Here is a 12,665-nt window from a genome sequence, read left to right on the forward strand (position 1 = left end):
ACACAAACCGTTTCAATGTAGTGGAATAGGTGCCTGCTACACATATTTTTGTTTTTTTCAGAGATCAATATGATATCGTTGAGCACTGGTTTTATTTCAAAGCTGTGATGACGAAGAGAGTTTGCAAGTTCTCATCACCGAAGTTGGTCCTCCAAGGCACTAACCAGTAGGGAGACTAAACCTGAAAGGGGAGTCCTTGCAAATGGGCTTCCCTGAATAGTGTTTTGCGCAAAACGGTCCTCAGATTCAGAAGGGCATGTTCAGACAAAAGCAAGGGCTCGTATGGGATTTGAACCTGGCTAGAGAGAACCTCTTGACATTCACTGTGTCATGAAGCTCGGTTGCGGTGACGAGCAAAAATTTCCTTGATTACAGAACGACGAGTTAACAGCAAGGAAAGGGCTCATTAGGGATTTCAACCCGGGACCACTCTCACCCAAAATTAGAATTAGACCCCTAGACCATCAAGCCAAAGTCCTCATCAGGCTGGTTTACCTCAAGGTACTTTTGTTTCGGTTCATTTCCACTTGCACAACCGTCATAACATAGACAAGACTAGACATCCTAGAAAGTTCTACTTTCCTTTCCGATATGGCTCCAAGCTTAGGTCACCACACTAGCCATTTCAATTTAGTGGTATCGGTGCCCGCTACAGTTATTTTTTGCTTTTGTCTTTAGAGATCAAAGTAACATGGCTGAGCACTGGTTTTATTACACAGCTAGGGTTGCGTGGTAAAACGGGGGTTCCCTAAATATGGGCTTCCCTGAAAGGTGTACTGAGCAAAACTGGGCTTGGCTGCAGAAGGACAAGCTTATTTGAACCTTCTTGGATCACTCACGAGCAAAGCAAGAAGCGAATACAGACCGTCCAGCTTGGAAAGCTTGGGCTCGTCCGAGAGTTGAACCCGGGACCTCTCGCACCCAAAGCGAGAATCATACCCCTAGACCAACGAGCCATACGAAGCCCACGAGGCACTGTACCTTGCTAATATAGGTCCCTATCGTTCGGCGGGTTCACGCTCAACTTTTGAGGTAGTTGCACAAGATATTACTCTCTTAGAATTTTCAAGTCACCTATGCTTTTTTCAGGAATTATGTAGGGCTTTGCTGCTTTCGCTCTATTCAAACAGGGCTATAACTAATTGTTTTGGGAGATGGGAGATATCCCGAAGCAGGGTTTTTGATTCCCCAGAAAGTCGCAACAAGCTATCCCCTATCATAAGCAGCAAAAAAAAAAAAAAAAAAACAACAAAAAAAAACGTTGTTTATTTAGCCACGATTTATTACCACTGCAATAATTCCATCAACTACATTCTGTTGGCTAGGGGACATCCCCAACCAGTGCTCTTTAGAGTGATTTTGTCTGAATTAGGTTATTTTTGTTATTCAGAGATGGACACTTCCAGGTACAATCCAAAGAACACAAAGGAAGCCAATATTAAGCGGTAGGAACTCGGAACTTACGTTGTCCTCATGGTTAGTGTGCAAGATGCTCCTTTCATCCTCTACTGGAACGTTGCTGAAAATGATTTCTTCTGGAATTTGCATTCCCTGAAAAGGGCCTCTGTGATAAGCAGTCAAGCATAAATGCGCTCCTTATTCACAGCTGGATTCTTCACATCACAAGATGGTCTCGGCCAGCGTTGGACTAACTATCTTGTGAAACTTGTTTTGTGACACGGAGAGCTTGCTGGTTCTTACAGCCGAAGTTGGTACACCAAGACACCAAACCAGAGGTAGAAAGCGTGGATACCCTGAAAAGGGGCTTTTGTGATCATCAGACTAGCATCAACACAGTCCTTAATCAGAGCTGGACTGTTGACATCATAAGATGGCATTGGACTAACGATGATGGATAGCTTGCTTGCGGCGTGGGTGTCCGAGCGCGACAGCCCTCAGATACAGAAGGACAAGTTGAGGAAAAAGCAAGGGCTCATCTTGGTTTGGAACCTTTCTGGAGAGAACCTCTTGAGAGCCAAGCAGCCAGATCATCATGAAACTCGGTTGAGGTGACGAGCAAAAATTTCCTCGATTACATAAGGAAGAGTTAACTGCAAGGTAAGGGCTCATCAGGGATTTCAACCCGAGACATCTCTCACCCAACATTAGAATCATACCCCTAGACCAACGAGTGAAATAGCCTATCTGGTTGTTTTACCTCAACGTACTGTTATTTTTGTTCATTTAAACACGCACAGGTTAGCACTGGTTTTATTACAAAGCTGTGATGACGTAGAGAGTTCACAAGTTCTCGTCACCTAAGTTGGCCCTCCACGATGCTAACCAATAGTGAGACCAAACCGGAAAGGGGTTGTCCCTGACGCTGGACTTCCCTGAAAGGTGTCAGAGCAAAAGGGAAGCAGGGTATGGAAGAACAAGTCCACAGAAACACATGCACCTATTTGCAAATGGAACCTGCCCAAACTGCCCACCGGTGCTGCACCATGGACCATGGACCACTGGTGTTCCACTGTACCCTACAAATGTATGTCCTTACAGTTCTGCAGGTTCATGCTAATAGTTTGAGATGGTTGCACAAGACATTACTGTGAAAGATGTGAACGATGACGGAAAGCTTGCTCGTGGTGACTAGTATGACCAAAATGAAACTCTGTTACAGAAGGGCAAGTTGCGACACAAGCAAGCTCTCACCTTGCTAGAACTCGTGAGAACCAAGCAGTCAAGCAAGAACCAAGCAGACAGCTCTTGGCGTTCGAGTAACTACATCGCGGTTGAATTGAAGAGCAGTAAGAGCTCATTCAGGATTTCAACCGGCGACATCTCACACACAAAGTCAGAATCAAATCCCTCGCCCGACCAGCTAAACGGCCAATCTGGCTGTTTCAACCTTAGTCCATGACACAAACCGTTTCAATGTAGTGGAATAGGTGCCTGCTACACATATTTTTGTTTTTTTCAGAGATCAATATGATATCGTTGAGCACTGGTTTTATTTCAAAGCTGTGATGACGAAGAGAGTTTGCAAGTTCTCATCACCGAAGTTGGTCCTCCAAGGCGCTAACCAGTAGGGAGACTAAACCTGAAAGGGGAGTCCTTGCAAATGGGCTTCCCTGAATAGTGTTTTGCGCAAAACGGTCCTCAGATTCAGAAGGGCATGTTCAGACAAAAGCAAGGGCTCGTATGGGATTTGAACCTGGCTAGAGAGAACCTCTTGACATTCACTGTGTCATGAAGCTCGGTTGCGGTGACGAGCAAAAAATTTCCTTGATTACAGAACGACGAGTTAACAGCAAGGAAAGGGCTCATTAGGGATTTCAACCCGGGACCACTCTCACCCAAAATTAGAATTATACCCCTAGACCATCAAGCCAAAGTCCTCATCAGGCTGGTTTACCTCAAGGTACTTTTGTTTCGGTTCATTTCCACTTGCACAACCGTCATAACATAGACAAGACTAGACATCCTAGAAAGTTCTACTTTCCTTTCCGATATGGCTCCAAGCTTAGGTCACCACACTAGCCATTTCAATTTAGTGGTATCGGTGCCCGCTACAGTTATTTTTTGCTTTTGTCTTTAGAGATCAAAGTAACATGGCTGAGCACTGGTTTTATTACACAGCTAGGGTTGCGTGGTGAAAACGGGGTTCCCTAAATATGGGCTTCCCTGAAAGGTGTACTGAGCAAAACTGGGCTCGGCTGCAGAAGGACAAGCTTATTTGAACCTTCTTGGATCACTCACGAGCAAAGCAAGAAGCGAATACAGACCGTCCAGCTTGGAAAGCTTGGGCTCGTCCGAGAGTTGAACCCGGGACCTCTCGCACCCAAAGCGAGAATCATACCCCTAGACCAACGAGCCATACGAAGCCCACGAGGCACTGTACCTTGCTAATATAGGTCCCTATCGTTCGGCGGGTTCACGCTCAACTTTTGAGGTAGTTGCACAAGATATTACTCTCTTAGAATTTTCAAGTCACCTATGCTTTTTTCAGGAATTATGTAGGGCTTTGCTGCTTTCGCTCTATTCAAACAGGGCTATAACTAATTGTTTTGGGAGATGGGAGATATCCCGAAGCAGGGTTTTTGATTCCCCAGAAAGTCGCAACAAGCTATCCCCTATCATAAGCAGCAAAAAAAAAAAAAAAAAAAACAACAAAAAAACGTTGTTTATTTAGCCACGATTTATTACCACTGCAATAATTCCATCAACTACATTCTGTTGGCTAGGGGACATCCCCAACCAGTGCTCTTTAGAGTGATTTTGTCTGAATTAGGTTATTTTTGTTATTCAGAGATGGACACTTCCAGGTACAATCCAAAGAACACAAAGGAAGCCAATATTAAGCGGTAGGAACTCGGAACTTACGTTGTCCTCATGGTTAGTGTGCAAGATGCTCCTTTCATCCTCTACTGGAACGTTGCTGAAAATGATTTCTTCTGGAATTTGCATTCCCTGAAAAGGGCCTCTGTGATAAGCAGTCAAGCATAAATGCGCTCCTTATTCACAGCTGGATTCTTCACATCACAAGATGGTCTCGGCCAGCGTTGGACTAACTATCTTGTGAAACTTGTTTTGTGACACGGAGAGCTTGCTGGTTCTTACAGCCGAAGTTGGTACACCAAGACACCAAACCAGAGGTAGAAAGCGTGGATACCCTGAAAAGGGGCTTTTGTGATCATCAGACTAGCATCAACACAGTCCTTAATCAGAGCTGGACTGTTGACATCATAAGATGGCATTGGACTAACGATGATGGATAGCTTGCTTGCGGCGTGGGTGTCCGAGCGCGACAGCCCTCAGATACAGAAGGACAAGTTGAGGAAAAAGCAAGGGCTCATCTTGGTTTGGAACCTTTCTGGAGAGAACCTCTTGAGAGCCAAGCAGCCAGATCATCATGAAACTCGGTTGAGGTGACGAGCAAAAATTTCCTCGATTACATAAGGAAGAGTTAACTGCAAGGTAAGGGCTCATCAGGGATTTCAACCCGAGACATCTCTCACCCAACATTAGAATCATACCCCTAGACCAACGAGTGAAATAGCCTATCTGGTTGTTTTACCTCAACGTACTGTTATTTTTGTTCATTTAAACACGCACAGGTTAGCACTGGTTTTATTACAAAGCTGTGATGACGTAGAGAGTTCACAAGTTCTGTCACCTAAGTTGGCCCTCCACGATGCTAACCAATAGTGAGACCAAACCGGAAAGGGGTTGTCCCTGACGCTGGACTTCCCTGAAAGGTGTCAGAGCAAAGGGAAGCAGGGTATGGAAGAACAAGTCCACAGAAACACATGCACCTATTTGCAAATGTAACCTGCCCAAACTGCCCACCGGTGCTGCACTATGGACCATGGACCACTGGTGTTCCACTGTACCCTACAAATGTATGTCCTTACAGTTCTGCAGGTTCATGCTAATAGTTTGAGATGGTTGCACAAGACATTACTGTGAAAGATGTGAACGATGACGGAAAGCTTGCTCGTGGTGACTAGTATGACCAAAATGAAACTCTGTTACAGAAGGGCAAGTTGCGAAACAAGCAAGCTCTCACCTTGTTAGAACTCGTGAGAACCAAGCAGTCAAGCAAGAACCAAGCAGACAGCTCTTGGCGTTCGAGTAACTACATCGCAGTTGAATTGAAGAGCAGTAAGAGCTCATTCAGGATTTCAACCGTCGACATCTCACACACAAAGTCAGAATCAAATCCCTCGCCCGACCAGCTAAACGGCCAATCTGGCTGTTTCAAACCTTAGTCCATGACACAAACCGTTTCAATGTAGTGGAATAGGTGCCTGCTGCACATATTTTTGTTTTTTTCAGAGATCAATATGATATCGTTGAGCACTGGTTTTATTTCAAAGCTGTGATGACGAAGAGAGTTTGCAAGTTCTCATCACCGAAGTTGGTCCTCCAAGGCGCTAACCAGTAGGGAGACTAAACCTGAAAGGGGAGTCCTTGCAAATGGGCTTCCCTGAATAGTGTTTTGTGCAAAACGGTCCTCAGATTCAGAAGGGCATGTTCAGACAAAAGCAAGGGCTCGTATGGGATTTGAACCTGGCTAGAGAGAACCTCTTGACATTCACTGTGTCATGACGCTCGGCTGCGGTGACGAGCAAAAAATTTCCTTGATTACAGAACGACGAGTTAACAGCAAGGAAAGGGCTCATTAGGGATTTCAACCCGGGACCACTCTCACCCAAAATTAGAATTAGACCCCTAGACCATCAAGCCAAAGTCCTCATCAGGCTGGTTTACCTCAAGGTACTTTTGTTTCGGTTCATTTCCACTTGCACAACCGTCATAACATAGACAAGACTAGACATCCTAGAAAGTTCTACTTTCCTTTCCGATATGGCTCCAAGCTTAGGTCACCACACTAGCCATTTCAATTTAGTGGTATCGGTGCCCGCTACAGTTATTTTTTGCTTTTGTCTTTAGAGATCAAAGTAACATGGCTGAGCACTGGTTTTATTACACAGCTAGGGTTGCGTGGTGAAACGGGGGTTCCCTAAATATGGGCTTCCCTGAAAGGTGTACTGAGCAAAACTGGGCTCGGCTGCAGAAGGACAAGCTTATTTGAACCTTCTTGGATCACTCACGAGCAAAGCAAGAAGCGAATACAGACCGTCCAGCTTGGAAAGCTTGGGCTCGTCCGAGAGTTGAACCCGGGACCTCTCGCACCCAAAGCGAGAATCATACCCCTAGACCAACGAGCCATACGAAGCCCACGAGGCACTATACCTTGCTAATATAGGTCCCTATCGTTCGGCGGGTTCACGCTCAACTTTTGAGGTAGTTGCACAAGATATTACTCTCTTAGAATTTTCAAGTCACCTATGCTTTTTTCAGGAATTATGTAGGGCTTTGCTGCTTTCGCTCTATTCAAACAGGGCTATAACTAATTGTTTTGGGAGATGGGAGATATCCCGAAGCAGGGTTTTTGATTCCCCAGAAAGTCGCACAAGCTATCCCCTATCATAAGCAGCAAAAAAAAAAAAAAAAAAAAAAAAAAAAAAACGTTCTTTATTCAGCCACGATTTATTACCACTGCAATAATTCCATCAACTACATTCTGTTGGCTAGGGCACATCCCCAACCAGTGCTCTTTAGAGTGATTTTGTCTGAATTAGGTTATTTTTGTTATTCAGAGATGGACACTTCCAGGTACAATCCAAAGAACACAAAGGAAGCCAATATTAAGCGGTAGGAACTCGGAACTTACGTTGTCCTCATGGTTAGTGTGCAAGATGCTCCTTTCATCCTCTACTGGAACGTTGCTGAAAATGATTTCTTCTGGAATTTGCATTCCCTGAAAAGGGCCTCTGTGATAAGCAGTCAAGCATAAATGCGCTCCTTATTCACAGCTGGATTCTTCACATCACAAGATGGTCTCGGCCAGCGTTGGACTAACTATCTTGTGAAACTTGTTTGTGACACGGAGAGCTTGCTGGTTCTTACAGCCGAAGTTGGTACACCAAGACACCAAACCAGAGGTAGAAAGCGTGGATACCCTGAAAAGGGGCTTTTGTGATCATCAGACTAGCATCAACACAGTCCTTAATCAGAGCTGGACTGTTGACATCATAAGATGGCATTGGACTAACGATGATGGATAGCTTGCTTGCGGCGTGGGTGTCCGAGCGCGACAGCCCTCAGATACAGAAGGACAAGTTGAGGAAAAAGCAAGGGCTCATCTTGGTTTGGAACCTTTCTGGAGAGAACCTCTTGAGAGCCAAGCAGCCAGATCATCATGAAACTCGGTTGAGGTGACGAGCAAAAATTTCCTCGATTACATAAGGAAGAGTTAACTGCAAGGTAAGGGCTCATCAGGGATTTCAACCCGAGACATCTCTCACCCAACATTAGAATCATACCCCTAGACCAACGAGTGAAATAGCCTATCTGGTTGTTTTACCTCAACGTACTGTTATTTTTGTTCATTTAAACACGCACAGGTTAGCACTGGTTTTATTACAAAGCTGTGATGACGTAGAGAGTTCACAAGTTCTTGTCACCTAAGTTGGCCCTCCACGATGCTAACCAATAGTGAGACCAAACCGGAAAGGGGTTGTCCCTGACGCTGGACTTCCCTGAAAGGTGTCAGAGCAAAAGGGAAGCAGGGTATGGAAGAACAAGTCCACAGAAACACATGCACCTATTTGCAAATTTAACCTGCCCAAACTGCCCACCGGTGCTGCACTATGGACCATGGACCACTGGTGTTCCACTGTACCCTACAAATGTATGTCCTTACAGTTCTGCAGGTTCATGCTAATAGTTTGAGATGGTTGCACAAGACATTACTGTGAAAGATGTGAACGATGACGGAAAGCTTGCTCGTGGTGACTAGTATGACCAAAATGAAACTCTGTTACAGAAGGGCAAGTTGCGAAACAAGCAAGCTCTCACCTTGTTAGAACTCGTGAGAACCAAGCAGTCAAGCAAGAACCAAGCAGACAGCTCTTGGCGTTCGAGTAACTACATCGCAGTTGAATTGAAGAGCAGTAAGAGCTCATTCAGGATTTCAACCGGCGACATCTCACACACAAAGTCAGAATCAAATCCCTCGCCCGACCAGCTAAACGGCCAATCTGGCTGTTTCAACCTTAGTCCATGACACAAACCGTTTCAATGTAGTGGAATAGGTGCCTGCTACACATATTTTTGTTTTTTTTCAGAGATCAATATGATATCGTTGAGCACTGGTTTTATTTCAAAGCTGTGATGACGAAGAGAGTTTGCAAGTTCTCATCACCGAAGTTGGTCCTCCAAGGCGCTAACCAGTAGGGAGACTAAACCTGAAAGGGGAGTCCTTGCAAATGGGCTTCCCTGAATAGTGTTTTGCGCAAAACGGTCCTCAGATTCAGAAGGGCATGTTCAGACAAAAGCAAGGGCTCGTATGGGATTTGAACCTGGCTAGAGAGAACCTCTTGACATTCACTGTGTCATGAAGCTCGGTTGCGGTGACGAGCAAAAAAATTTCCTTGATTACAGAACGACGAGTTAACAGCAAGGAAAGGGCTCATTAGGGATTTCAACCCGGGACCACTCTCACCCAAAATTAGAATTATACCCCTAGACCATCAAGCCAAAGTCCTCATCAGGCTGGTTTACCTCAAGGTACTTTTGTTTCGGTTCATTTCCACTTGCACAACCGTCATAACATAGACAAGACTAGACATCCTAGAAAGTTCTACTTTCCTTTCCGATATGGCTCCAAGCTTAGGTCACCACACTAGCCATTTCAATTTAGTGGTATCGGTGCCCGCTACAGTTATTTTTTGCTTTTGTCTTTAGAGATCAAAGTAACATGGCTGAGCACTGGTTTTATTACACAGCTAGGGTTGCGTGGTGAAACGGGCGTTCCCTAAATATGGGCTTCCCTGAAAGGTGTACTGAGCAAAACTGGGCTCGGCTGCAGAAGGACAAGCTTATTTGAACCTTCTTGGATCACTCACGAACAAAGCAAGAAGCGAATACAGACCGTCCAGCTTGGAAAGCTTGGGCTCGTCCGGGAGTAAAATAAAACCCGGGACCTCTCGCACCCAAAGCGAGAATCATACCCCTAGACCAACGAGCCATACGAAGCCCACGAGGCACTATACCTTGCTAATATAGGTCCCTATCGTTCGGCGGGTTCGCGCTCAACTTTTGAGGTAGTTGCACAAGATATTACTCTCTTAGAATTTTCAAGTCACCTATGCTTTTTTCAGGAATTATGTAGGGCTTTGCTGCTTTCGCTCTATTCAAACAGGGCTATAACTAATTGTTTTGGGAGATGGAGATATCCCGAAGCAGGGTTTTTGATTCCCCAGAAAGTCGCCACAAGCTATCCCCTATCATGACCAGCAAAAACAAACAAACAAACAACAAAAAAAACGTTGTTTATTTAGCCACGATTTATTACCACTGCAATAATTCCATCAACTACATTCTGTTGGCTAGGGGACATCCCCAAACAGTGCTCTTTAGAGTGATTTTGTCTGAATTAGGTTATTTTTGTTATTCAGAGATGGACACTTCCAGGTACAATCCAAAGAACACAAAGGAAGCCAATATTAAGCGGTAGGAACTCGGAACTTACGTTGTCCTCATGGTTAGTGTGCAAGATGCTCCTTTCATCCTCTACTGGAACGTTGCTGAAAATGATTTCTTCTGGAATTTGCATTCCCTGAAAAGGGCCTCTGTGATAAGCAGTCAAGCATAAATGCGCTCCTTATTCACAGCTGGATTCTTCACATCACAAGATGGTCTCGGCCAGCGTTGGACTAACTATCTTGTGAAACTTGTTTTGTGACACGGAGAGCTTGCTGGTTCTTACAGCCGAAGTTGGTACACCAAGACACCAAACCAAAGGTAGAAAGCGTTGATACCCTGATAAGGGGCTTTTGTGATCATCAGACTAGCATCAACACAGTCCTTAATCAGAGCTGGACTGTTGACATCATAAGATGGCATTGGACTAACGATGATGGATAGCTTGCTTGCGGCGTGGGTGTCCGAGCGCGACAGCCCTCAGATACAGAAGGACAAGTTGAGGAAAAAGCAAGGGCTCATCTTGGTTTGGAACCTTTCTGGAGAGAACCTCTTGAGAGCCAAGCAGCCAGATCATCATGAAGCTCGGTTGAGGTGACGAGCAAAAATTTCCTCGATTACATAAGGAAGAGTTAACTGCAAGGTAAGGGCTCATCAGGGATTTCAACCCGAGACATCTCTCACCCAACATTAGAATCATACCCCTAGACCAACGAGTGAAATAGCCTATCTGGTTGTTTTACCTCAACGTACTGTTATTTTTGTTCATTTAAACACGCACAGGTTAGCACTGGTTTTATTACAAAGCTGTGATGACGTAGAGAGTTCACAAGTTCTCGTCACCTAAGTTGGCCCTCCACGATGCTAACCAATAGTGAGACCAAACCGGAAAGGGGTTGTCCCTGACGCTGGACTTCCCTGAAAGGTGTCAGAGCAAAAGGGAAGCAGGGTATGGAAGAACAAGTCCACAGAAACACATGCACCTATTTGCAAATGGAACCTGCCCAAACTGCCCACCGGTGCTGCACCATGGACCATGGACCACTGGTGTTCCACTGTACCCTACAAATGTATGTCCTTACAGTTCTGCAGGTTCATGCTAATAGTTTGAGATGGTTGCACAAGACATTACTGTGAAAGATGTGAACGATGACGGAAAGCTTGCTCGTGGTGACTAGTATGACCAAAATGAAACTCTGTTACAGAAGGGCAAGTTGCGAAACAAGCAAGCTCTCACCTTGTTAGAACTCGTGAGAACCAAGCAGTCAAGCAAGAACCCAGCAGACAGCTCTGGCGTTCGAGTAACTACATCGCGGTTGAATTGAAGAGCAGTAAGAGCTCATTCAGGATTTCAACCGGCGACATCTCACACACAAAGTCAGAATCAAATCCCTCGCCCGACCAGCTAAACGGCCAATCTGGCTGTTTCAACCTTAGTCCATGACACAAACCGTTTCAATGTAGTGGAATAGGTGCCTGCTACACATATTTTTGTTTTTTTCAGAGATCAATATGATATCGTTGAGCACTGGTTTTATTTCAAAGCTGTGATGACGAAGAGAGTTTGCAAGTTCTCATCACCGAAGTTGGTCCTCCAAGGCGCTAACCAGTAGGGAGACTAAACCTGAAAGGGGAGTCCTTGCAAATGGGCTTCCCTGAATAGTGTTTTGCGCAAAACGGTCCTCAGATTCAGAAGGGCATGTTCAGACAAAAGCAAGGGCTCGTATGGGATTTGAACCTGGCTAGAGAGAACCTATTGACATTCACTGTGTCATGAAGCTCGGTTGCGGTGACGAGCAAAAAATTTCCTTGATTACAGAACAACGAGTTAACAGCAAGGAAAGGGCTCATTAGGGATTTCAACCCGGGACCACTCTCACCCAAAATTAGAATTATACCCCTAGACCATCAAGCCAAAGTCCTCATCAGGCTGGTTTACCTCAAGGTACTTTTGTTTCGGTTCATTTCCACTTGCACAACCGTCATAACATAGACAAGACTAGACATCCTAGAAAGTTCTACTTTCCTTTCCGATATGGCTCCAAGCTTAGGTCACCACACTAACCATTTCAATTTAGTGGTATCGGTGCCCGCTACAGTTATTTTTTGCTTTTGTCTTTAGAGATCAAAGTAACATGGCTGAACACTGGTTTTATTACACAGCTAGGGTTGCGTGGTGAAACGGGCGTTCCCTAAATATGGGCTTCCCTGAAAGGTGTACTGAGCAAAACTGGGCTCGGCTGCAGAAGGACAAGCTTATTTGAACCTTCTTGGATCACTCACGAGCAAAGCAAGAAGCGAATACAGACCGTCCAGCTTGGAAAGCTTGGGCTCGTCCGGGAGTTGAACCCGGGACCTCTCGCACCCAAAGCGAGAATCATACCCGTAGACCAACGAGCCATACGAAGCCCACGAGGCACTATACCTTGCTAATATAGGTCCCTATCGTTCGGCGGGTTCACGCTCAACTTTTGAGGTAGTTGCACAAGATATTACTCTCTTAGAATTTTCAAGTCACCTATGCTTTTTTCAGGAATTATGTAGGGCTTTGCTGCTTTCGCTCTATTCAAACAGGGCTATAACTAATTGTTTTGGGAGATGGGAGATATCCCGAAGCAGGGTTTTTGATTCCCCAGAAAGTCGCAACAAGCTATCCCCTATCATAACCAGCA

The 12,665-nt window shown here is 45.1% G+C and overlaps 4 non-coding genes across 4 annotated transcripts; all 4 read right to left on the bottom strand.

Moving 5' to 3' along the window:
- Nucleotides 1-884: 884 nt before the first annotated feature.
- Nucleotides 885-956, bottom strand: trnap-ugg (transfer RNA proline (anticodon UGG)). The gene has a single exon. It is a non-coding gene; the product is annotated as a tRNA-Pro (tRNA).
- Nucleotides 957-3,744: 2,788 nt separating this feature from the next.
- trnap-ugg (transfer RNA proline (anticodon UGG)) lies at nucleotides 3,745-3,816 on the bottom strand. The gene has a single exon. It is a non-coding gene; the product is annotated as a tRNA-Pro (tRNA).
- A 2,786-nt stretch (nucleotides 3,817-6,602) lies between these two features.
- trnap-ugg (transfer RNA proline (anticodon UGG)) lies at nucleotides 6,603-6,674 on the bottom strand. Its single transcript has one exon. It is a non-coding gene; the product is annotated as a tRNA-Pro (tRNA).
- A 5,647-nt stretch (nucleotides 6,675-12,321) lies between these two features.
- trnap-ugg (transfer RNA proline (anticodon UGG)) lies at nucleotides 12,322-12,393 on the bottom strand. Its single transcript has one exon. It is a non-coding gene; the product is annotated as a tRNA-Pro (tRNA).
- Nucleotides 12,394-12,665: the final 272 nt, after the last annotated feature.

This window comes from Ictalurus punctatus, unplaced genomic scaffold (genome assembly GCF_001660625.3).
Source record: "Ictalurus punctatus breed USDA103 unplaced genomic scaffold, Coco_2.0 tig00064063, whole genome shotgun sequence".
Classification (NCBI taxonomy): Eukaryota; Metazoa; Chordata; class Actinopteri; order Siluriformes; family Ictaluridae; genus Ictalurus; species Ictalurus punctatus.